Source organism: Palaemon carinicauda, chromosome 41 (genome assembly GCF_036898095.1).
Source record: "Palaemon carinicauda isolate YSFRI2023 chromosome 41, ASM3689809v2, whole genome shotgun sequence".
NCBI classification, from domain to species: domain Eukaryota; kingdom Metazoa; phylum Arthropoda; class Malacostraca; order Decapoda; family Palaemonidae; genus Palaemon; species Palaemon carinicauda.
Window position 1 is genome coordinate 12337701 of NC_090765.1, and position 26311 is coordinate 12364011.

Below are 26311 nucleotides of genomic sequence, written 5' to 3' on the forward strand. Positions count from 1 at the left end.
CGAAGAATCTAAACGTGAAGGATCTTCCTGTGTTCTCCGATGTTAACCCGTGGAGGTACGCGGAGCACATGCCTATGTCAGCAGGCAAGATTTTCCTCTCGGAGAAACTGGGTACCGTCCCAGTGGAGGAAGTAGAGTTCTGGCCCAGCAGGGCATCCTACCTGGATTGTTATGTCCGGCTCGGAACTGAACTGGCATCCAAAGAAGAGACGGAGCCCAAGGAAGTAATTGTCCTTGAGCTCGCTAAAGCACAGACTTTGTTTTCTACAAAACTAAAGGAGAGTTCATTCACTAGCTCAAAGGTGCCGGCATTAAGCAAAAAACATCCGTCGTTTATTGCTGACCCACAACGTGCTTTTCCCTTTATGGATAAAGGGTTTAAAGCAGCTCTGAAGGCCGTAAGGGCAGGAAAGCCCTGCCCCACGCTGGAAGAGAGCAAGCCTTTCTCCCTTGCTTTCCCTTCAGATGACAAAGACTGGAAGGACGTTCATGTTACCTTCTCAGTCGCGAAGCTGGAGGCCGATATCGCTGGACGTCAGTTCAACGAGGACCTCCCAAAGCTGTCAGAGTTTCTCTTGAAGAGAGAACATGAGACGAAGGAACACTTGGCAGCGTCCATGTCTTTACAAACGGGGCTAGAAACGATGGCTAGCATCCCTATTCCCCAGATATGTACTGTATATGGTCTTTGCCAAGGCGCACTTGGCTACAGTTACGAAGGACCTATACAACTTTATCAGAGCCAGGACAGCTTGTCGGGAGTTCCTGTTTGCTTCTGCCTCTGTGAAACACGAACCTAGGAAGCTGATAGCTTCTAATATCTGGGGAAAAGACCTCTTTCCTAGTGACGTGGTGAAGGAGGTCGTAGACAAGGCTGCTTTGGAGAATAGGAATCTCCTCTCTAAATGGGGCTTGTCCTCCAAGAGAAAATCTTCCGCTGACAGGGGTCCCCAGCCGAAGAACAAGTCGAAGCTGCCTCGCCTGTCCTCTCAGCCAAGACAGCAACAGCTTCCCATGGCCATGGTGCCCCAGACGGTGGCACAACCTACCACCACCTTTCAACTGGTGCCCCAAACACTGGTGACTCAGTCACCAGTTTTCACCCCAGCTTACGAAAGGCAGTCGGCTTCTTCTAAGCCAAAGTTTAGGGGATCCTTTCGAGGCTCTTCTAGACGCCCCTTCAGAGGAAGAGGCAACCGAGGTGGTCGTGGCTAAGGTGGAAAGTCTCCCACCCAGCTCTCAAAGTGAGATGCTGCCGGTAGGAGGGAGACTTCTACACTTTCAGGATCGGTGGACCTTCGATCCTTGGGCCCACAGCCTCATCAAGATAGGACTGGGGTGGGGTTGGAACTCAACTCCACCAAGCTTTCCTCAATTCTTCCAACCCTCAACCTCAGTTCTGGAAGAATACGTTCAGGAACTACTGGACAAGAGTGTGATAAGGAAAGCAAAGTCCATCAAATTCCAAGGAAGGCTATTCTGTGTTCCGAAGAAGGATTCGGAAAAGCTCAGAGTCATTCTGGACTTATCACCACTCAGCAAGTTCATTGTGAACTACAAGTTCAGAATGCTGACGCTTCAGCACATAAGGACCCTTCTGCCCAAAAGGGCATTTACAGTCTCCATAGACATGACGGATGTGTATTGGCATGTGCCAATCAACCGTCAGGTTTCCTCCTACCTGGGATTCAAGCTCCAGAAAAGAAAATACATTTTCAGAGCCATGCCCTTCGGTTTGAATATTACACCGAGAATATTCACACAGCTTGCAAATGCAGTTGTTCGACAACTACGCCTCAAAGGGGTTCAGGTGATAGCCTACCTGGAAGACTGGCTGGTGTGGGTAGCATCCAAAGAAGAATGCATATAAGCCTCCAGAAAAGTGATCCAATTCCTAGAGTACCTAGGATTCAAGATAAACCTGAAAAAGTCTTTTCTGTCTCCAGCTCAAAAGTTCCAGTGGTTGGGAATCCACTGGGACTTACAGTCACATTGCCTCTCCTTGCCAAAGGCAAAGAGAAAGGAGATTGCATGGGCCGTCAAAAATCTGCTTCGGTCACGAAAGATTTCAAGAAGACAACAGGAGAGAGTGTTGGGGTCTCTCCAGTTTGCCTCTTTGAAGGACCCACTTTTGAGAGCACAATTAAAAAATGCATCAGGGATCTGGAGAAAATACGCTTACATCGATCGAAGAGATCTACTAAGACCGTTACCAAATTGTCTGCGATCGATTCTCAAGCCATGGTCGGAAACAAAGAACTTAAGAAGGAGAGTATCCTTGCAACCACCTCTTCCTACAGTCACCGTCCACACAGATGCTTCAAAGGAAGGAGGGGGGGGGGTCATTCTTATCTTCAGAAAGTGCAAGGAACTTGGTCTCCCTTGTTCAAGACCTTCCACATCAACTATCTGGAAGCCATGGCAGTGTTTCTTTCCCTGAAGAAACTGAAACTTCGCCGCTCAATCCACATTCGCCTGGTCCTAGACAGTGAAGTGGTGATGAGATGCATAAATCGTCAAGGTTCAAGATCGCCTCAGTTGAATCAGGTGATAATAGCCATCCTTCATCTGTCCAAGAACATGAAATGGCACTTATCAGCAGTCCACTTTCAAGGATTCCGCAATGTGACGGCGAACGCTCTATCCAGGTTCAACCCGATAGAGTCCGAATGGTCCCTAGACGCAGGATCATTCTCCTTCATATTGAGCAAAGTCCCAGGATTGCAGGTAGATCTCTTCGCAACGAGCGACAACAAGAAGTTAGCCCGGTACATAGCCCCGTACGAGGATCCTCTAGCGTAAGCGACGGACGCGATGTCTCTAGATTGGAACAGATGGTCCAGGATTTACCTGTTCCCACCAACCAACCTGTTGTTGAAAGCCCTCGACAAATTGAGATCCTTTCGGGGGAGGGCAGCGATAGTGGCCCACAAGTGGCCAGGCAGTGTCTGGTTTCCATTGATAACAGAACTACGCCTGAAGCAGATCCCGTTGCCGGAACCAGTTCTCACTCAGCTAGTACAGAAATCGACTGTCTACGCTTCATCAGAGAAAACCCAGAACCTTCATCTCATGATTTTCTCGCCTTAGCGGTCAAGAAAAGGTTTGGGATTTCCGAAGACAGCATTAATTTCTTAGAAGAATACAAGTCAAAGTCAACAAGAAGACAATACGAATCTTCCTGGAAGAAATGGGTGGCCTTTGTTAAGGCGAAGAAACCTCAAGAGATTTCTACGGATTTCTGCCTGTCCTTTTTCATCTATCTTCACAGACAATACAATCACGACGTGTAAATATGCCTTGGCTAGACCGATTCTATATGCCATCCAAGTGGATTTTTCAAGTGAAATCTTCAACAAGATTCCGAAAGCCTGCGCAAAACTTCGGCCTGCAGCCCCTCCAAAGCCTATTTCATGGTCTTTGGATAAGGTTCTTCATCTGGCCTCGACTTTGAGCAATGAAGATTGCTCGCTGAAAGACTTGACTCAGAAAGTGATATTTTTATTTGCACTAGCCTCGGGAGCCAGAGTCAGTGAAATAGTGGCCCTCTCGAGGGATGATGGCCACATTCAGTTTACACCGAACGGAGAACTAAATCTCTTTCCGGATCCAACTTTTTTCACCAAGAATGAGCTACCCACTAAAAGATGGGGTCCCGGGAGAATTCTGCCCTCTGAAGGAAGAAGCATCCCTCTGTCCAGTGGAATGCCTAAAGGTCTATCTTCGTAGAACTTCAGACTTTGAGGAAGGTCAGCTTTTTAGGGGAGAAACTTCGGGTTCGACGTTATCCTTGAAACAGATAAGGGCGAAAATCACTTACTTTATTCGCAGAGTGGATCCTGACAGTACACCCGCAGGTCATGAACCGAGGAAGGTTGCCTCGTCTCTTTAACTTCTTTCAGACTATGTCGTTTGATAACCTCCGTGCTTATACTGGTTGGAAGTCTTCCAGAGTCTTTTTTAAGCACTATGCGAAGCAATTGCAAGAAATCAAATTTCATGTGGTGGCTGCAGGCAGTGTAATAAAGCCTGTAGTTTGATTATTGCGAAGGACAGTGCACTAATTGGGACTGTTAGTGAAGGGTGTGCATGATAGACTTAGGTATATCATGATGATTTTTAGTGTTGACATGAACATTATAAACTGTCTTCCATAGTTAAGTGAACTTAAAAGCATAATATTTTGACATGAGTGCCAGCATATTTATGCATAATGTCTTTTAGTAATAACATATATACTGAAATTTCCTAATTTCACGGAGTGGCATTGTTTTCTCTTTCAGATGAAACTTATTTACCTTGTTATTACTGTTATGCTTGTTATGTCTATGTCTAGCATAAGTATTTCACTTAATCATAACTTCTGTGTTTCTTGTAAATAAACTATAGAAGGAATCTTTGCGTCTCTCTCGCCTTAAGATTATAGATTATATTCAGAGTATTCTTGATCCTCTTATGGACCACATGGGACAAAGTTTCCCTTACCATGCAATCAGGTAAGTTTGGTTGTGCTATGTTTGTCTACTGTTTTACGTTTCCTACGTGAACATAAACTCGTCTGTCTGATCCAGACCTGGGAGGTACAGTACTCTATTCAGAACTCTAGTACAAACTACGCTTTACGTATATACGACACGATATACTTTCTGCTTGCTTGTTGTTCTTTGAACTCAATCTCGGGTTTTTCCTAGAGTCTATACAGACTTTTCCCTGTAGGGGGCAGGAAGAACTGGCATATGGTATGCTCAGTTGATTGATGTATTACAGTAACATCAAGTGTCTTTGGTCTTTGTGACCGGTTAGGAAATAGTCAATTTGAGATAACGGCACTATTAAATCCACAGATACATTATTGCTCTGGTAAACTTCCATCAGCACGACATGGCCTAAGCCCAAAAAACAGATTTTGAGCGAAGCGAAAAATCTATTTTTGGGTGAAAGAGCCATGTCGTCCTAATGGACCCACCCTCCTTTAGTAAAAGGATGTTAATCCCTCCCCTTTGGTACTGTATCTGTAATACGTACAAAGCTACGGAGAATGGTTTGGTGGCGCCGTGGGGTGGCGGATTACCGAACTATTTACAGTACATTAGGAGAGTCAAGTAGTTTTACCTCTTGAACGACTCTCTTAATTTTCTTGCCACTTTCCCTCTCGAAGTGAAAGGCTATTCGGGGTGTAAATAGCTATGAGATGTGTCAAGATACGTCCTTACGCAATATCCCTTGGAGAAATTTAAGGGATACTCGCTCCAGAAGTTAGAATTCTGGATACCTTCGGTAAATTCTCTGGGATATATCACTGTAGTCACATATAACTTAGGAAGCTACTAATGAAGGAACTTCCATCAGGACAACATGGCTCTTTCACCCAAAAATAGATTTTTCGCTTCGCTCAAAATCCGTTATATACAGTGAGAAATATGTTGGTCGTACAAAAACCTTTGCGTGAATTAGAATACAAGCATATAGGTAACATTAACATTTCATTTCTGATGTCAGAGTATTTATTAACAAACAAAATTAATTAGTGGATATTTTCTGCTTAGCATTCAAGCGATCTGGTGAAGATTTTTAATAACTTGGTCTGGACATTGATTAGTCTATTCAACTTTTTGGTTTATGCAAACCTTCTATCAAAAGTTTTGTAATTGTTTATAAGTATAAGCAGGCTTAAACAACTGTGTGATTGATCAAAATCAAGTGAACTAGTGGTTTTTTTTTAATGAAAAATTAAGGCAATCATTTCTATTGAAAGAATAAGTAATAACCAAATTATTAATGATATTACGAAGATATTAATGGCACATTATGCTATATTTTATTACAGAAAAAGAATTTACTTGTTAGATAGTACTTGATCTTGTTTGATGCAATTAAGCAATTCTGAATGGTATTATCTGGACTTTTAATAAAATTCCTCAGAAATGAAAATTATTACTGCTTTTTATATATAATTATTTGTTAGCAAACATAAATAACAAACTATTGTATATTGTTTTTATATGAACACATGCCCTACCTCGCATGTGTTCAGTCGGTTTTGTGTAGAGTCCAACAAAAACCGAACAACAACTACGGGCCAACCAAGGGAAAGGCCCGTGCCAACAACAAGTGTTGGCTCTAATACCCCAACAACAGCAACGAACAACAACGAATTGAGCTCTACGGGCCAACCAAGGGAAAGGCCCGTGCCAACAACAAGTGTTGGCTTTATTACCCCGACAACAACGAATTGAGCATACTTACCTGGCACAGGGGACACCATGATCACAAAGGTGGTTCCCCCAAGGTGAGGCTCACCATTGCACTCCGGTGTTGCTGACCCTTGCGATTGACCAAAATGTGGTCAACTCGGGTGCGAAATTTTTGGTAGCGAGGGACTGCGTTCGCGCTATCCCTCAATAATTTGTAAAAACTATAAGTAAATGTCTTGCTTCCTGTAAATAATGTAAATATTAATCCATGAAGTTATTGCAATTGATCAGAGTATCAAAATTGGTTTTTCTTTTATGGAATCTATGCTTGTGAGTTTGCTACCGAATTGCAGATATTAAGAAGTGTAATATTACTGAAATAATTACGAAATTCCATATGTGCTGTGGGTGTCTTCTTCCTTTGTATTCTTAAATGTCTGACCATTATAGTCCAGTGGCAGAATGGCTTGTGTGTTTTGGCGTACATACAATTTTTTATTAGCGACTCTGGTAGAACAGACAATACAGAACCCAAATGTGCGTGATGCCAATCTGTATCTTTGAAAAATTTTTCATAAGTCGATTTCAAAATGGCCACCGCTGAAATTACGGAAACCCAATTTTGGCTTATGGCTATGACAAAAACTGAAATAGAGATCTAATTTAGGTGTCAAATCATATGTTTTGAGTGTCTTTAAATCCATTAAAATACACCAATAAGCTTTATCTTCCCATCGGTGTTATTTTGTTACCACCTCTCGTTCTTAGAAGGGTATATTTTGACATATATGTGATACACTCCTGTAGCCCTATATGATGTGTATTTGCAGAAATGCGTGTGAACAAGTGTGACTCCAGTGATGAATGTGATTTTTATGTGGCACAGTAATTCTAGAGTCATCATGAGGTAATTGACTTGATTGACTCATGGAGACAAGGTGATACCATAAAAATATAGACTATTATGCCATTGGATGAAGGCTTATCTAAGTACTTCATTGTAATATCATGTGTAATGCTATCTGGTCATATCAGTAATCATCCTCTTGTTGGTGTAATTGAATACTCCATATGTTTTTTCTTTGTGTACATATTTGCCCAATATGTCAATTTGTGAAGAAATGGTTACCACTGTATTTGTTAGAAATGGATTTTTGAATTTCTGAGAAAACTCTACCATAGAAAGTATTATCAAACCTTTTGCACTCAGAAACATAAATAAAAACTCCAAGCTCTAGGAATGAAAGGTCTGATCTCTTCAAAGAGCAACAACTCTGAGCAAGCGGGTCTGGGATGTCTGTCTACCATATCATGTTAATGTTCTTTAAATAGGGCTTTTAGACACATCATACACAAATATTAGAGTCAGAGAACAAATCAGAAAAATTATCTTTAATTCTGGGAATGGTACCTTGAATCCATTTCACTTTTCATTTGAGTTTTTTTTTGGATCGATCGCAGTTTGGTTATGTTGTACAGTACAACTTGCTTACATGTATTTCATTTTTTAATATACAGTATTATATTTTCTTTTATTAATAATACCTTTCACTGTTTTATCCCCATCTCGAAATTACTTCAGCACAAAATTTTTTCTTTACGCTTAATTAGACGGAAACTTGAATGTGTAGGAAAGAGAGCTCATGAAATTTTGCCTTTGCTGTTATTTAAATTGTCTGGCCCTTCCTATTGGACAGGGCTCTTTATCTATGATGGTATATTTGATTTTAAAGGAATTGCTTGCAAATCACATAAAAAGTGCAGTGAGAAATATGGGTTGGTCTTGCAAAGACCTTTAAATGAATTAAAATACAAGCATATAGGTATCATTAACATCCCATTTCTGATATCCGAATGATTATTAAGAAACACAATTAACTAGTAGCTATTTTCAGCTCAATACCGTGCTAGGCTGTATATCTCAGCAATACATGTTTGCCAACGGTTATACTCGTATAAGCGGATGAGCAACTTGGTGGAGTAATGAGAGCTTTGGGTTTGGAGGAAATGCCCCCCTAAATCTCGATGAAGTCACTGGTAGCAGGGTGACGGATGGATTTAAGGTGATGGTCAAACGGTCTCTTCGGATTCTACTCCTGATGCCTGGCGGTTGATCTTACTAGAATTAGTATGGACCGGCAGGGGTCACTTGCCTTTGCTAGATAGGCACTGCGCATCACAAGGAACTGGCAATTCTTTTGATTGTAGTCCAACTCGTCCCATCGCCAAGTCGGCCCATTGTGACTACCAACTCGGTCCATTGCCTTTTCAGCCCACTACAAGCTCGGCCCTCTATATACCAACTCGGCCCACATCCAAATTTATCTTATTAAAGCTATTTTATATCATTATATTGTGTGTTATTTTATTTTATTATGTTTTGTTCTATTTCGAGATCAGACCTGAGAAAAGTCTCGTTTATCTCTTTCCAAGTAATTTTGTAAATAAATCTCCGAGGTAAGTAAAAACAGTTTGAAAATAGAAAGAGTAGTCTTTATAAATAATATAATGATAAAAGGTAAAACACATTGCTAAATAAATCTCTGAGGTAAGTAAAAACATTTTTGAAAATAGAAAGAGTAGTCTTTGTTAGATAATATAATAATAAAAAGTAAAGCACATTGCTAAAAGCTTCTAAAAATAATAATGTACATATTACGAAACATAGACAGCAATATGATGAGAAACTGCCTTCAGTAATTGTCTGGCCGATCTTTCATTATTATTATATTCGTCCCATAGTTTTACAAGTTGGCCGTGATGTTTATTATACTTATGTTGCTGCTTTCTCAAAACCTTCGCTTCTGACAGCAGCCGCACCTGTAAATTAACTATGTTTGCCTCATCATGTAGGAGCTTTAAAAGTAAATAAAAATTTAAGTTTCCTTTCCTTGCCTTTAAGTTTATTCTGTTATGCCATCCCTCAACATCATTATTTGTTCTGATGCTCCAACCCAAGACGCACCACGTGTGAGGAGGCCATATTGCAGAATTGATCCACGTCTTTTTCACGTAATTTAAAAGGCTTATGAGTTCATTCACCCCTGCAGCTTTTCTATAAAACCTGATAAAAAGCTCTTCTATATGTTCCTGTGGCATATATGGGAGCGACAACAACTGCCTTAAAAACTTGTAAGTGCTGACGTCGTTTGTGTAAGAACTTTGAAGGCCTAATTCTTGCACTTTCCTCCATACAGCCTGGCCCCAGTGGAAAGCACAACCATGGATCGTAACATTTGGTAAAATGTCGGGAATAGCGCACCATACACTGCCTTCAAAGTCAATTAAAACTTCTTCAACTTTAAGGGCATGCCCACCTATCAGTTCTCTTATTTCACAAAGAACTTTTTTGTAGTCTCTGCGCCTTTTTCCTGACATAAGCGCAAACAAAAGGGGAACTTGCTTCAATTGCCCATCATATTTCACAAATGCATGGATGCTGAACAGTTGTGTAAATGGTTTGCGTACTATTTTAAAAGTAGCATCAGCATACCACTGCTTCGCTTTAGATAGTAACTTAAGTTGATCATCTGTGGCAAATATCAAATGCCGTCTTTCTCCGACAGTAATGTCCCGTTGCAAAAAGTGTTCAGGAATGTGGGCATCGCTAATTTCGAAATCGAGGTCTTGCGGTTCTCGTGGTCGATTTGCCTTCCGTTTACGATTTCCCTGCCTAGCAAGATTAAATGGAGCCGGTAGACATGAAACAGGAATGGTAGGATTTACTTGCTCCCGAAGTACCTCGTCAACAATATCAGAAGCAGGCCGAAAGACGTCTTCCATTGCCTTTTGCTTCACGAGTGTACACACCTTACTTTTTACAGCACAGCTGGTCTCAGGTGGATGGCAGTGTTCAGCATGCCCTCTAATAAAAGTGTTACCCACTTCTTTTACTGCCGCCATGCATGAGATTTTTTTGTTTCTAACCACACACCGCCAATGAATACTCACGTTATTTTTTCTTTTTAGTGTGTAAGAGTAGCCGGTGCTGTCAATAAGTTTCGAATTTCCTCTTTGTGAAGATGATTCAATCTTTTCATATGTTACTGTCTCCCTTTAGGGAGACATTACCATTGGCGTAGGATCCTCAATTGAAGAAGCACCACTGATATTTGACACTCCACCTTCAAATGAATCTAGACTCTCGGTATTCACATTACTCATTGCCACTGCATCCTCAAAATATTCCGTGTTTGCGCTCGAAACTACACAAGTTTCCCCCGGACTCTGATTTTCTTGAATACACATGTGACACATCCAGTCAATATAACCTTCTATAACAGCAGCCCTGTATTGCTCCCGGGTGATCCCACTTCCACAGGTCCGATGCTGCCAGTAGCTACATCCATCACATTGCAGTGCTTCCTGTCATATGTAAAGAACGCGTTACACATGACATTATGAGTACAAAGTTAATATATGACATTTCCTTCTTACTGTCCACAAACACCTAACAATTGTCTCAGAGTGCAACTGCGAGGTTTTCCTCCTGTTACGTCTTTCAAATCTTTTACTGTCAATTTCTATTTCAGTGCTGAATGGCCTTAGTACCCCAGTGACTGACATAATGCCAAAATTCTATACAAATTAAAATATATGTCATTGGAGTACTATTTATTTACTTTAAAGGTAAATCTTCTTACCTGACGGGGACGGAGAGTTTCACAGCATATCAAGCACTGGTCAGCCATGTTGTCCTAGCTGCTTGAAGTCTAGCAGTAGGTTCGTAACCATATCAATTATAGAAGCTATGGTTCAGTTTCGAAAATTATTCAAAGCCTTGAACTACATATACGAAACAACTATTACAATGAGGCAATGAGGCACTTAAGAGACACTTAAGTGCTTGTATAAAGAAGGTTCCTAACCAGCCTCTCTCTCTCTCTCTCTCTCTCTCTCTCTCTCTCTCTCTCTCTCTCTCTCTCTCTCTCTCTCTGTATGTACGTGTGCGTGTGTGTATCCCTCCATCCGGTCCCCTCTCTCTCAGTATTTCTTTCTTTTCAAACAATTATAACAACAACCAAAGGATTTATAATGTTTAGGGAAATGAGTTGTCCAATAATTGTTTCTAAACGCAGTTCTTATTATAGCCATTAAATAATGTTTGGAAATGAATAATAAAACCTTTACACCTATCATTGCGTGATATTGCTGTGCGTGTGCTGTTGCAAAAGCTATACTGGACGACTTCATTTGATCTGATCTGACCTGTCAAAAATGGGCCGAGTTGGCTATCACAAATGGGCCGACTTGGCACAGGCGATGGGCCGAGTTGGTTACATTGAATGGGCCGAGATGGTTATGGGCAGAGTTGGACCTATACTGTACCATTCTTTTGATGTATCTAGCCAATGAATCATCTATGGATTTAGTCAGTCATAGACAGAGAAGATGAAAGAATGGCCCCCAGTCCCGGGCGTAGCGGGGTGCTAAGAATCTCCCGGTTTATAAATACTAAAGAAAAATTGAAAATAGGTAATTGGAATGTTAGAACCATAAATCAGATTGGGAAGTTACAGCAAGTGGAGAGTGAATTTATGAAATATAATTGGGATGTCTTGGTCCTAAGTGAAACACATTGTAAGGGGATTGGTAAGGAAACCGTAGACCAAGGGAATATATATATATATATATATATATATATATATATATATATATATATATATATATATATATATAAATAAATTATATATATATATATATATATATATATATATATATATATATATATATATATATATATATATATAGTCCGGAAGATCAGATGGAGCTGGAAGAGAAGGGGTAAGAATAATGATGACACTAAGAGCAGAAAAGGCATTAACCAAGTGGAGTGCTGTAAATAATAGATTGTTACTAGCAAAGTTCAAATCAAAGCAATTCAATATGAGTATTATAGTTTGCTATGCCCCTAACAAATTATTCCCCTGAAGAAAAGGTAGATGAATACTATGAAGAACTGCAGAGGATAATAGATGAGATCCCTAAGAGAGATATAAAAGTTGTGATTGGAGAAGTTATAGAGGTGCTGATATTGGTAGTGATCAACAGGTCCTCATTGCCACACTGAAATTAAAACTGAAAGCACCCAACAGAAATCTAGATAGAATACCTAGGTTTGATACAACTAAGCATCTAGAGGAAGAGCACAGAGAAACATTTGCAATTGAATGTAGGAATCTATTTGCTGTCTTAGAGACTTTAAGAGACAAAGAACAGACAATTAATTAAGAATGGTGTGATATTAAGAACATACATCAATCAATTGGTAGTGAAGTCTTGGGACAAACAGTTACAAGGAGAAAACCATGGATATCGAATGATACTTGGGATACTATAAAAAGGATACAAAGACAGAAATTGATTATTGAAAGTTTTTGAGGAAGTAATGATAATTACAAGGTAGAGCATGCTTAGCTTTCTAGTATTGACAGCGAGGTCAAAAGAAGAGTCAGGAATGACTGGAGAGAGTATTTAGACAGTAAAACATATGAGGCCGACAAAGCTATGAATTCAGGAAGTGGCTATGGTGTGAGAATTTCTCATAGAACTGTTAATGAAATTTTGACTAGGGCAAAGAAGCAGCAGCATATACCCATCAAAAAGAGAGATGGCTCTGTTATAGCAACAGAAGATGAAGAAAGACAACGTTGGATGGAACACTTTAGTGAGGTTATGAATAGGACATATGAAGGGAATAATATGATTGATATAGCTGAAGCTGATGAAGACCTTGATGTGCCCATGAATGAATTCAGTGTTTGAAGTCGAAGCTTTCCTAAAGAAACTAAAGAGATGGAAAGTCCCTGGATACAATGGAATAACTGCAGAGATGATGCTGGCCGGAAATGAAGTGAGTCCCAAACTACTTAGAAGATTACTTTGTAGAATGTGGCATGAAGAGGCAAAACCTGATGAATGGGAGTTAGGAGTGTTGGTGAAAATAGCTAAAAAGGGAGACCTGACTGATTGCAATGATTACAGAGGTAAAACACTCACGTCAGTTGTTATGAAAATACATAGTATGCTTATTCTTAAGAGACTGGAGAGAAAGATTGATGAAAAGCTGAGAGATGAACAAGCAGGATTTAGAAAACGTAGAAGTTGCACTGACAAAATTTTCATTTTGAGTCATGTTGTACAACAATGGGTAGAATAAGTAAATCCCCTTTTGATGGTATTTGTGGACTATGAAAAAACCTTTGATAGTGTGCACCGGCCAATTTTGTGGAGAGTCCTGCGATATTATGGAATTCCTCTTAAATATGTAAATTTGATTAAGTTTGTTCATGAGCATAGCAAGTGCAAAGTTAATGTTAATGGAGGCTTATCAAGTGAGTTTCCAGTGAATAGCGGAGTACTCCAAGGGAATGTGTTGTCACCTACGATGTTTATCCTCCTCATGGACTTTGTAATGTGTAGAACAGTCAGAGATGGTGGTGAAGGATTGGACTGGATTGGTGATAGTGAATTAGCAGACCTAGAGTATGCTGATGATGCTGTCCTTGTTAGCAGAACACCACTGGATTTGCAATGCTGGCAAACCAGAATGCATGAAATATCACATGAGGTGGTGTTGAAGATAAATAGAAAAGAGACAGAGATGATGAGAACGGAGTATGCAAAGGATGATGAAATATCATTGGAAGGAGAGAGGATTAATGAGGTAGAGTCATTTAAGTATTTAGGAACAATGATCTCCAATACAGGGTCTTTAGAATTAGAGTTTGATGAAAGATTGAAAAAAGCAAATCAGATAATGGCTAGTTTAGATAAAATTTGGAAATCAAATGGCCTAAAGTTTCCTATAAAAATCAGACTATATATTAGTTTAGTGAGATCGTTGTTACTCTATGGACATGAATCATGGTATGTCAGTGAAACAATCTCCAATAGATATAGTAGATTTGAAAATAAAGCCTTCAGAAGGATATTGAAAGTTGAATGATAGGACAGGATTGGAAATGAAACTGAAAGATTACTCGAGTACCATATGTGGATGAGATCATGATGAGGGGTAGATGGAGATGGTTTGGGCATGATCTTCGCACTCCCCGAGAGAGATTAGTTCACCAAACGTTTAACGGGGCTCCACAAGGCACTAGAAGAATTGTAAGATGTAAGACCCAGGCCTACTTGGCATTGGGACTATAAAGCGGAAGTAGGAGGTGATGAATGGAGAAGTATTGAATTAAAAGCTCAAGACAGAGACGACTGGCGAAATCTAACCGATGCCCTTTGCGTCAATAGACGTAGGAGATGATGATGAGGATTTTCTGCTCAACATTCAGGCGATCTGGTGAAGATTTTAATTACTTGTGAACATTGTTTTGTCTATTCAACTTCTTGGTTTATGCAAACTTTTCATCAAAAGATGTCTAATTGTTTACAAGTATAAGTAGGTTTAGACAACTCTTTGCTATATGAAAATCAAGCGAACTAATTTGTTTTTATGAAAACTTAGGAAAAATTATTTTTCTTGAAAAAACAAATATTATCCAAATGATTAATGTTATCACGATATTAATGGCACATTATGCTATATTTTATAGAAAAAAAAATTACTTTTTTGATAGTAATTGATATTGGTTGATGGAATTCGGCAATTCTGAATGTTATTATCCGGATTTTTAATAAAATTCCTCAGTAACGAAAAGTATTACTGCCTTTTACATATAATTATTTGTTAGCAAACATAAATAACAAACTATTGTATATAGTTTTTATATGAACACATGCCCTATCTCGTATGTGTTCAGTCGGTTTTGTGTAGAGTCCCACAGAAGCCAAATTGAGCATACTTACCTGGCACAGGGGACACCATGATCACGAAGGTGGTTCCCCCAAGGTGAGGCTCACCATTGCACTCCGGTGGTGCTGACCCTTGCGATTGACCCAAATGTGGTCAACTCGGGTGCGAAATTTTTGGTAGCGAGGGACTGCGTTCGCGCTATCCCTCAATAATTCGGAAAAAGTATAAATAAATGTCTTGCTTCCTGTAATTAATAGGTCAAGTTATTTCAATTGCCCCTAGTATCAAGATTGTATATTTCTCCGTGGAGTTTATGTTTGTGAGTTTACTACCGAATTACATAGATTAAAAAGTGTAATATTACTGAAACAATTATGAAATTCCATCACCCCATATAAAGACCCTTTGATATTTTGTAAATCTTTAGAATCACTGAAAATAATTGTTCTTTCTGCTTATGATTTTGGAGATGATGATTGTATCCAAGAAGTTACTCTCGAGCTTCACACCAGATCATTATTCAATAATACAACTTCTATAAGAGAGCCAACTATAAAATAATACATGAGTAACAAATCCTGATAACTTGAAACCTGATAAAATGATGAACCGGACTATTTTTTTTTTTTTTTTCACATTTCGCCTGCCAGGGTTTTCTACCCTCCCCACAAATTAAACACCTGGACACTATATATGTAATTAGTATCAAGTACAAAATTCAATACAGTAGTTCACTTAAAGGTCAGCTAATCCATGAAAAATTTACTTCCTTTTTCATCTGACTTTGTTATTTGGTGGTAAAATTACGGTACAGTAGGTATCTGCATTACATAGTAATGTTTTTTTTTATTTATTTGTGATAAATTGTGTTAGGTATTATTACCATATTTTTTTTTCTTTCCTTTCCAGAAGTCCTTTTATTCTAAGCAAAAATAAACCCATCGAAACTGAGAAAAAAAAATGTGGATTTACTGTCAAACTTTTGAGAACGGCTGGAGCACTTCAAAAAATATGTTTGCTTAATTTGTAAAGATCGTATTGCCTTGAAGAAAGTTTCAAATATTAAACAGCACTATGAAGCTCATCATATTCATTACAAGATTTTTACTGTTAAAAAAGAGAAGATGAAGTGGCATGGCTGAGAACTAATTTAACAGCAGCAGTCATCTTTTTTCCCCTGGAAAGATAAAGTGACCGAAATGTTCATGCTAGCTATGTGTTGAAACTAATTGTGAAAAGAATGAGATGTTTTACTGCTGAAGACTTCTTCAAAGAATTATTGTCAAAGGTAGTAGATGTTGTTTGTCCAATAGAAAGTGGAATTATTTTCTACGATTAGCTTATCGGCAAGAATAGTAACAATGCGAATTGAAGAACTGGAGGTATTCGGAGTTTATGCCTATTACTAACGGCAAACTCTACATATCGGAGAAGATGGGAGCCATCCCCTTAAACGACATCCAGTTGTGGCCAAGCTTTAGTGCTTACCCAGACTGCTTCATTCAACTGAAGCAGGAGCCAGCGTCAAAAGAGGAGACGGAACCCAAAGGGGTCATGGTATTCGACTACGACAAGGCACAGGCACTCTTGTCGAGTAGCCTGAAGAAGGTGGCTTACACGAACTCGAAAGTGTCCGCCTTGAGCAAGAAGCATCCTATCTTTCTTGCTCTTGCTTCAATAGCCTTCCCCTTTACGTCGAAGGCTTTTAAAGCTGTTGCCAAGGCAGTGGAGGCAGGCAAACCTTGCTGTACACTAGAGGATTGTAGATCTCTGTCGTTAGCCCTGCCCATTGAGGATGAGGAATGGAAAGAAGTCCACTTAACCTTCTCAGTAGGGAAGTTGGATGCAGATATCACGGGACGACAGTTCAGCGAGAATCTCCCGAAACTATCAGACTTTCTCTTGCGCAGGGAGCAAGAGACGAAGGAGAGACTTGCGGCATTCCTATCCCTACAGAACTGCATCGAAATGTGTGCAGGCCTGAAAAGCACCCCAGACATGCTCATGGTCATGTACGCCTTTATGAAGGCTAGGAGAGCTTGTAGAGAGTTCATGTTTGCTGCAGCAACAGTGAAACACGAACCCAGAAAGCTGATATCTTCCAATATCTGGCGTAAGGACCTATTCCCAAATGAAGTGGTCAAGGAGGTAGTTGATAGAGCCGCCACGGAGAATAGGAACCTTCTCCAGAAGTGGGGCATCTCATCGAAGCGAAAGTCTTCCCCGGATGCAGGTCCCCAACCTAAGAGGAAGACCACCCTCTCGGCCTGTCCAACAACATCCCACAGTCGCCATGTCCGCGGTGCCCCAAGTGGTTGCTCAACCACAAACCACATTCCAAGTGGTGCCTCAGTAGCTGGTTGCCCAGTCACCAGCATTCAACCCTGGGTTTGAGAGGCAAACCACTACCTTTCATCCCAAAGGTAGAGGTTCCAGACTGGGCTCTTCTAGACGACCCTCACCAGGTAGGGGAGGGTGTGGTCAGGGAGGTAAATCCTCCGGACAATCGAAGCAATGAGATGCTTCAGGTAGGAGGGAGGCTCCAACACTTTCAGGATCATGATACCTTCGATCCTTGGGCCCACAGCCTAATCAAGATTGGACTTGGATGGAGCTGGAGCAAGCCTCCACCATCATTTCCTCAATTCTTTCAACACTCCATCCCCTCACTGGAAGAATATACCCTAGAACTCTTGAGCAAACGGGTAATAAGAAGAGCAAAGTCCATCAAATTCCTGGGAAGGCTGTTTTGTGTCCCCAAGAAGGACTCAGACAAATTCAGAGTCATTCTGGACTTGTCGCCACTCAACAAGTTCATCGAGAACAGCAAGTTCCGGATGTTAACCTTTCAGCACATAAGGACCCTGTTACCAAAAGGGGCGTACACAGTCTCAATAGACCTGGCAGATACTTACTGGCATCTACCAGTCAGCCGATCCTCTCCTCCTACCTAGGATTCAAGCCACAGAAGAAAAAGTATGTCTTCAGAGCCATGCCCTTCGGACTAAACATAGCCCCAAGGATCTTTGCGAAACTTGCAGACGCAGTCATTCAACAACTACGCCTAGAAGGTGTTCAGGTAGCAGCGTACCTGGACGACTGGCTAATGTGGGCAGGATCCAGGACGACTTGTCTGCAAGCATCCAAGAAAGTGATCCAGTTCCTGGAACATCTAGGATTCAAGATCAACTTCAAGATGTCTCGACTCTCTACAGCTCAGGAGTTTTAATGGCTGTGAATCCATTGGAACTTGAAGACACACTGCTTCTCTATTCCCACTAGGGAAGAGGAGAGAGATTGCGGGGTCTATCAAGAGACTTCTGAAATCCGACAGGATCTCAAGACGCCAACAGGAAAGAGTACTGGGCTCTCTCCAGTTTGCAGCTACAACAGACCCAGTGCTAAGAGAACAGCTGAAAGATGCGTCAGGAGTCTGGAGAAGATAAGCATCAAACGCTCGAAGAGATCTAAAAAGACCGATACCGACCTTACACCGATCACTTCTCAAGCCGTGGTCGAAGGCCAAGAACCTAACGAGGACTGTACCTTTGCAACCACCTCCACCATCGGTGACCATCCATATGTATGCCTCGACGGAAGGATGGGGAGGTCACTCCCATCAAAGGAAAGTCCAAGGAACTTGGTCTTCTCTGTTCAAGACCTTTCACATCAATATTTTGGAGGCCATGGCAGTCCTTTTGACGTTGAAAAAACTCTCCCCTCGTAGATCAGCGCACATCAGGCTGATCTTGGACAGCGAAGTGATAATGAGATGTCTGAACCAACAAGGCTCGAGATCGCCCCATATCAATCATGTGATATTAGCCATCTTTCGTCTTGCAGAAAAGAAGAGATGGCACTTATCAGCAGTTCACCTTCAAGGGTTCTGCAATGTGACAAGGTATGAGCGCCATCTTGGATCCTCGTAATAGTACGGGAGGAAGGGTAACCTTGATAATGGCTCCCCTTCAGTTTCGCCACTCTTCCCCCTCGAAACCAAAACGCTATTCGGGGTGAAGATTGCCTTGTGTCGTATCAAGATATACGTCCCCTGATATTATGCGATATCCTTAAGATAAATTTTGAGGATATTCTCGCCAGGAGTTAAAATTCTGGAGACCTAAAGGTCAATTCGAGCGTTTGATGCGTATCTTCTCCAGACACCTGACGCATCTCTCAGCTGTGCTCTTAGCACTGGGTCTGTCACTGCTGTGAACTGGAGAGAGCCCAGTGCTCTTTCATGTTGGCGTCTTGAGATCCTGTCGGATTTCAGTAGTCCCTTGACAGATCCTACAATCTCTCTCCTCTTCCCTGGGGGAATGGAGAGGCGGTGTGACTTCAAGTTCCAATGGATTCCCAGCCATTGAAACTCCTGAGCTGGAGAAAGTCGAGACTTCTTGAGGTTGACCTTGAATCCCAGATGTTCCAGGAACTGGATCACTTTCTTGGATGCATGCAGACAAGTCGTCCTGGATGCTGCCCACTCCAGCCAGTCGTCCAGGTACGCTGCTACCTGAACGCCTTTTAAGTGTGGTTGTTGAACGACTGCGTCTGCAAGTTTCGTGAAGATCCTTGGGGCTATGTTTAGTCCGAAGGGCATGGCTCTGAAGACATACTTTTTCTTCTGTAACTTGAATCCTAGGTAGGAGGAGAGGGGGTGGTTGACTGGGATATGCCAATAAGTATCTGCTAGGTTTATTGAGACTGTGTACGCCCCTTTTGGTAACATGGTCCTTATATGCTGAAGGGTTAACATCCGGAACTTGCTGTTCTCGATGAACTTGTTGAGTGGTGACAAGTCCAGAATGACTTTGAGTTTGTCTGAGTCCTTCTTGGGAACACAAAACAGCCTTCCCTGGAATTTGATGGACTTTGCCCTCTTTATTACCTGTTTGCTCAATAGTTCTAGGGTATATTCTTCCAGTGAGGGGGTGGAGTGTTGAAAGAATTGAGGAAATGATGGTGGAGCTTTGCTCCAGCTCCATCCAAGTCCGTTCTCGATTAGGCTGTGGGCCCAAGGATCGAAGGTCCAACGATCCTGAAAGTGTTGGAGCCTCCCTCCTACCTGAAGCATCTCATTGCTTTGGTTGTCTGGAGGATTTACCCCCCTGACCGGGTCCTCCCTTACCTCGTGAGGGGTGTTTTGAGGAGCCCCGTCTGGAGCCTTTACCTTTGGGACGAAAGGTAGTGGTCTGCCTCTCAAACCCAGGGTTGAATGCTGGTGACTGGGCAAACAGCTGTTGAGGCACCATCTGGAATGTGGTTTGTGGTTGAGCAACCACTTGGGGCACCGCGGTCATGGTGACTGTGGGATGTTGTTGCTGGGCAGGCCGAGAGGGTAGTCTAGGTCTCTTGGTCTTCCTCTTAGGTTGGGGACCCACATCCGAGGAAGACTTTCGTTTGGATGACATGCCCCACATCTGGAGATTTCTATTCTCCGTGGTGGCTTTGTCAACTACCTCCTTGAGCACTTCATTTGGGAAGAGGTCTTTACCCCAGATATTGGAAGCTATCAGCTTCCTGGGTTCGTGTTTCACAGTTGCCGTAGCAAACACGAACACTCTGTATGCTCTTCTGGCTTTCATAAAGCTATACAGGTCCTTTACTAAGGTGGCCATGCGCATTTTGGCCATGACCATGTTCATGTCTAGGGTGCTCTTTAAGCCTGCGCACATCTCCATACAGTTCTGTAGGGATAGGGATGCTGCTAATCTCTCCTTCGTCTCTTGCTTCCTACGCAAGAGAAAGTATGTTAGCTTTGGGAGATTCTCGTTTGAACTACCGTCCAGCGATATCTGCATCCAGCTTCCCTACCGAGAAGGTTAGGTGGACTTCTTTCCATTCCTTATCCTCCATGGGCAGGGCTAACGACAGGGGTCTACACTCTTCCAGTGTAGGACAAGGTTTGCCTTCCTCTGCTGCCTTGGCAATGGCTTTAAAAGCCTTTGACGTAAAGGGGAAGGCTATTGAAGCAGGAACAAGAAAGGTAGGATGTTTCTTGCTCAGGGCAGACACGTTAGAGTTCGTGTAGCCCACCTTTAGGCTGCTCGACAAGAGAGCCTGTGCCTTGTCGTGGTCGAATACCATGACCTCCTTGGGTTCCGTTTCTTCGTTCGACGCTGGCTCCTGCTTCAGTCGAATGAAGCAGTCTGGGTAAGCATTGAAGCTTGGCCAAAACTGAATGTCATCTAGGGGGACAGCTCCCATCTTCTTCAATATGTAGAGTTTGCTGTTGGTGATCGGCATAAACTCCGCTTACCTCCAGGGATTAGTTTCAGAGCAGGGTGGGAGGTCTTGGAATCTGAGTCTCTTGTATGAGCCTCGGGAGGTGGAGAGTCGAGCTTCACGGAGCTCTCTCTCAAGTTTCGCTTCCCTAGCATCGACTTGCTTGCGAATGCTCTCCATTAGAGCCATAAGATGGGCCAGTGCCTGTCTCATGTCGTCTGATGGAGGGGCAGAAGATGTTGAAGGTAATGGCTCCGGTGCCGGCACCGATGGAAGGGACTCCGACTCGACTTCATCATCTTCATCGGGAGGTAGAGTAGACTCCTCCTCGGGATCATCCTTGAGAAGATCCTTTTCAGTGTCCGTGGACACTTCAGATATCCTTTCCTGGTGGATTTCCATGCCTTGTAACGTGTCACTGACACCCGTCTCGATGGCAATCTGGACGCAGGAGAGTTCACTACCCGCTTTCGGGAACAGCAAGTCGCGCATCCTTTCATTAGGAAGGTACAGTCCCGTAGAGTTCTTTTTGAACCCTTGTACCCATCTGCGCAGCTTTGCTCGTGCTGCATCCCTCGACTCCACTGACTTGGGGTCGTCGAAACCTTCGGTCACCAAGGTCCGGCACATATTGCAGTCCTGGGGGTCCCAGTACCGCAGGGTTTCGGTAGATTTGGTGCAGGGGGCATGAGACCTGCACCCTTTGTGGCCACAGAAGTCCTTACTCCTGTGATTGCAAAAGATGACATCGCACTTCATTTGGTCCTCTTGTAAAGAGAGGAAAATTAAATGAGTATGCGGTTGTTTATCTCTTTTGATAAGCAAATTATGCAAAATATTAATATTAATATTTTAACCATTATAGCTTAGGATAGTCAAGCTAGAAAGGAACAAGGAAAGACACATACTTTTGTTTCCTGTCCAGCCAATTGCTGTGACCTCCCACAAAATTAAAGCCATAGAGTTTCCCTACTCAGGCAAACTCAAGAGAAGGGTTCCAACCCCTAAGGGTAGATAAGTGTATCTCAACACTGGCCCTTCTTAAGTTCTTTAATATTGTGGGGTAAGTTGTTAACTGATTAACTATCAGTATATTGAAGGAAGTCTTTCCTTTCAATATAGGGTTGGTCTCAACAATAGACTGTGCAAGGATACACAAGGTATGTTGGAAAATAACTACTGTATAATTCATACTATAGTTTTCTGCCTGCAGTATATACTATACTGCAAATATACTCTCTACTGTAGTACCTGGCGGCACGGTCCAGCCGGCGACATAGTACCTGGCGGCACCGGCCCAGTCAGCATGTTGCCGGCTGGGTTATTACCTGGCGGCACTAGCTGACAGAGAGAGAGAAAGCATGGAGTGAAGGGCTATCTTATTAAATGTTTGTTAACAATAAATAAGGGTGTAAGTACTTAACCTTACTGCCTTTCTCCAGAATGAGGGTTCAAATGGAAGGGGAGAATGCATTATTCAAGCTTCCAGCCAGCCACAAAATCCGTTGCCGGTCACTGCTGTCTTCGGGGATGTGGATGGCAATCCAAGAGAGGACTTAAGAACACTTGACAGTAGAGGGGTCTTCCACCGGCGGCCGTCACAGCCGGCACAACCTTTCCCAGAGCCTTGCGTCCATAAGGGAAAGACTGAGTGACTATACAGCTGCTTATGTAGGAGCCCGGCCGGCACCACATCCTACCCAGCAAGCGGTGAGATTGTAGGTCGACGGCCGCAGGGCTGCAATAGCTAGGCCATCGCTAAAGGACAGAGAGGGGCAGGGAAAGGGTCCTGTACCAAGTGTGGCAGAAGGCGGCAGGGTTGCCGCCACTACCACACAAGGGAGAAACTCTGTTTCAGTATTGGCACTGTCCTAGGAGGCAGAAGAATATCTATTCTTCAGCCTAGGGTCTGCGAAACAGGACTAGTCTTCTAGACCACTGGGGAGAAGGTGGCAGCATCATACTACCACTTCTGGTGCAGCCTAGGAAGGCATAGCCTCCTATGCCGGCAGCTGTAAGCCGGTAGGGGAGTGACTACTCGCCCTGCTGCTCGGCCGCCTGCAGAAAGACTGAATACTCTGAGGTTCTGTCGAAAACCAAAGCCGGGATACTCGCCGGCAAGGGTGGAAGACAGAAAACACTAGCCTAGTCAAGCCTGAGTGACTACTCTATGGAGAGACCAAGATAGGGTTGTCGCCTATGGTGGCGCTCAGAGTGAAGGAGGGATTACCCTTAAATATCCACAGGAGACGAGTATCGAGTTATATAAATAATTCTAGGAGATATACTATCTCCCGTTGAATTGATAAAATGATACACGAGGGTAAACTGGGATCATGTATGAAAGTATACTAAAACGCGTAGGCTAGGTAGCCTAGTGCGGGGCGAGATCTCGGTTACCTAAAGCGTCGAAACTAACGTATACGATTGACATAAGGAAGAGGAAAATATATGTATAATTATATATTTCTTTACTAGTATAATTTTGCCTAAATAGCTTTCATAATTTATTAATGCTATTACAACCGGGAATGTCGTTCTGCTAACTAAGTAACACATGCTTCATGAACGACAGCGCCCATGGCGCCTCCGGTGATCGGCCAAGCTCCGAACACATAAGATTACTCTTAATTTCTGTGTGAAGCAGGAGCTAAAAATTATACACTGTAAAGGATAAATACTCAACTTTCCAGAGGCAGAAGAAGCTGGAGATTGCATTATAAATCCTCAAAATAACGATCATAAACGTTAGATCAACATGGGAAACCACCGTATGAAATCGCTACGAAAATAGGAATAAGCGCCATCTTGGATACTCGTAATAGTACGGAAGGAAGGGTAACCTTGATAACGGCTCCTCTTCTGTTTTCGCCACTCTTCCCCTCGAAACGAAAACGCTGTTCGGGATGAAGATTGCTATGTGTCGTATCAAGATATACGTCCCGTGATATTCTGCGATATCCTTAAGAGAAATTTTAAAGGTATTTGTGCCAGGAGTTAGAATTCTGGAGACCTAACGTTCAATTCTCTGGGAATATCACTGTAGCCAAATATCCCTTAGAAAGCTACCAATAGGAACCTTCCATCAGGATGACATGGCTTGAGCCCAACAAACTATTTATAACTTGCATGGGGAATAATTTTGTGCTTATGCCATCTGCAAATATATTTTTATGACAATTTAGAAGAGAATACATTTCGGAAAATTACGTCGTTCTTAACACATTTTTTTTTTTATATGATTTGTCAATAAAACCAGTTTCCGGTAGCTTTTGCCAGAATATAATAGCATCCTCATTTACCTCAATATAACAAATGTTCGGTACGAAATAATAAATTCTCATTTTATTTAAGGTGCTAGGAAGTCATCAGTATTATTGTATCCATCACTGATTATCTATTATTCAATGTTGATACTTAAATTTCGTTACTTATGAAACTTCCAACAAACACAGCTACTTTATTCCACTGATGCTATCTTTTACAAATCAACTAATAATAAATACGGTTACAAATATTTGGTGGAACAGTACCAGTATCAAATAATTTTTAGGCCATGATACAATATCTTACAGGCTGTATCTAGAATACTCATTTAACTTCTCTCCATACCCCCTAAAACATAAATGACTTCCTTATTTCCTCAGTGTCAGACTGGCAGGGGCAAGGTGTAGTGAAGAGGAGACTCCCCCCACCTCCATCCCTGGCCCTTCCCTGGAGAGTGTCTACTTAGCTCTACCTACGAAATAGTAATTGATATATATATATATATATATATATATATATATATATATATATATATATATATATATATATATATATATATATATATATATACACATATATGTGTGTGTGTGTGAGTGAGTGCTTTGTATTTGTAGTGGATAGTTGAGACGTTAAATGACAATACAGAATTGAAATACCTGTATGGCAAATTGATTTGTAACTTTTGTATGTTTTTGGCAAACAGAGATCGCCTTTTACTGTCCTTGATTCGCTAAAGTTGGAAAATGCTTCACCCATTTCACAGTAGTAGTAAAAAGAGTAACACCTTGTCTGTTTTGTCATGGGAACACTAGAGACATCTGATGAAAGCTTTCCCTTGAGAGACTGGAGTCTTTTTATTATAACTCTACATGATGTGGACGTTGCAGTTTCCATGGGAATGGCTTCAGGACAAGGAGTGAAGCAGTCAATGACGGTAAACAGGTAACAATGCCCTAGTGATGTGGTTAAGGGACCTACTATGTTGATGTGAATGTGGGCAAAACAATGCTGAGGTTAATTAAAGGAGCCCACTCATGAATCCGTGTGTCAATGTACTTTTAAAGCTAGCCATGAAGTACAGGTGCTGACCCAATCCTTAGACTTAACATCCTTAGTAATGCCGTGACAAATGAACTTTACATTCAGTAGCTGTGCAATAAATCAACTCGAGGTATGTGAAAGGCCGTGCATGAAATCAAACACCAGTCGGCGCAGGGGAGCAGGTATCCATGGTCATGGTCTATCAGTACTGATGTCAAAGAGGATGGTGGTGTTGGAGTTGTCGAGGGCGACGTCTTCCTAATGGATGGATGTGCAGGTTATCCTACTTACTTGGTATTCTGGATATTTTTGTTGGGCTTCTGCCATGACGTTGTAATCCAATCCCAGGTGAATGGTGGCTAATATGTTTCTCGACATGGCATTGGCAACGAGATTAACTTTTTTCAGGGACGTGTTGAAGGGTGCAATTGTATTCAACCATGGCAGCCCTCTTAACGAGAGAATGCCTTAATGTAGTCATGTGGTTTCTTCATATTGTTGAAGAATATATATATATATATATATATATATATATATATATATATATATATATATATATATATATAAATATATATATATATATATATATATATATATATATATGTATATATATATATATATATATATATATATATACATGCATATATATATAAATATATATATATATATATATATATATATATATATATATATATATATATATATGTATATATATATATACATATATATATATATATATATATATATATATATATATATATATATATATATGTATATATATATATACATATATATATATATATATATATATATATATATATATATATATATA

General features: G+C 41.4%; 1 protein-coding gene, 2 non-coding genes and 1 pseudogene across 4 annotated transcripts in view; 3 read left to right on the forward strand and 1 right to left on the reverse strand.

Moving 5' to 3' along the window:
- Ppox (protoporphyrinogen oxidase) overlaps positions 1-26311 on the forward strand; it is a 948609-nt gene that overhangs the window by 302210 nt on the left and 620088 nt on the right. The gene's annotated exons all lie outside the window — the stretch shown is intronic.
- On the forward strand, positions 6239-6401 carry LOC137632709 (U1 spliceosomal RNA). Its single transcript, XR_011042097.1, has one exon. It is a non-coding gene; the product is annotated as a U1 spliceosomal RNA (small nuclear RNA).
- On the reverse strand, positions 8850-10451 carry LOC137632652 (uncharacterized; annotated as a pseudogene).
- On the forward strand, positions 14992-15154 carry LOC137632699 (U1 spliceosomal RNA). Its single transcript, XR_011042088.1, has one exon. It is a non-coding gene; the product is annotated as a U1 spliceosomal RNA (small nuclear RNA).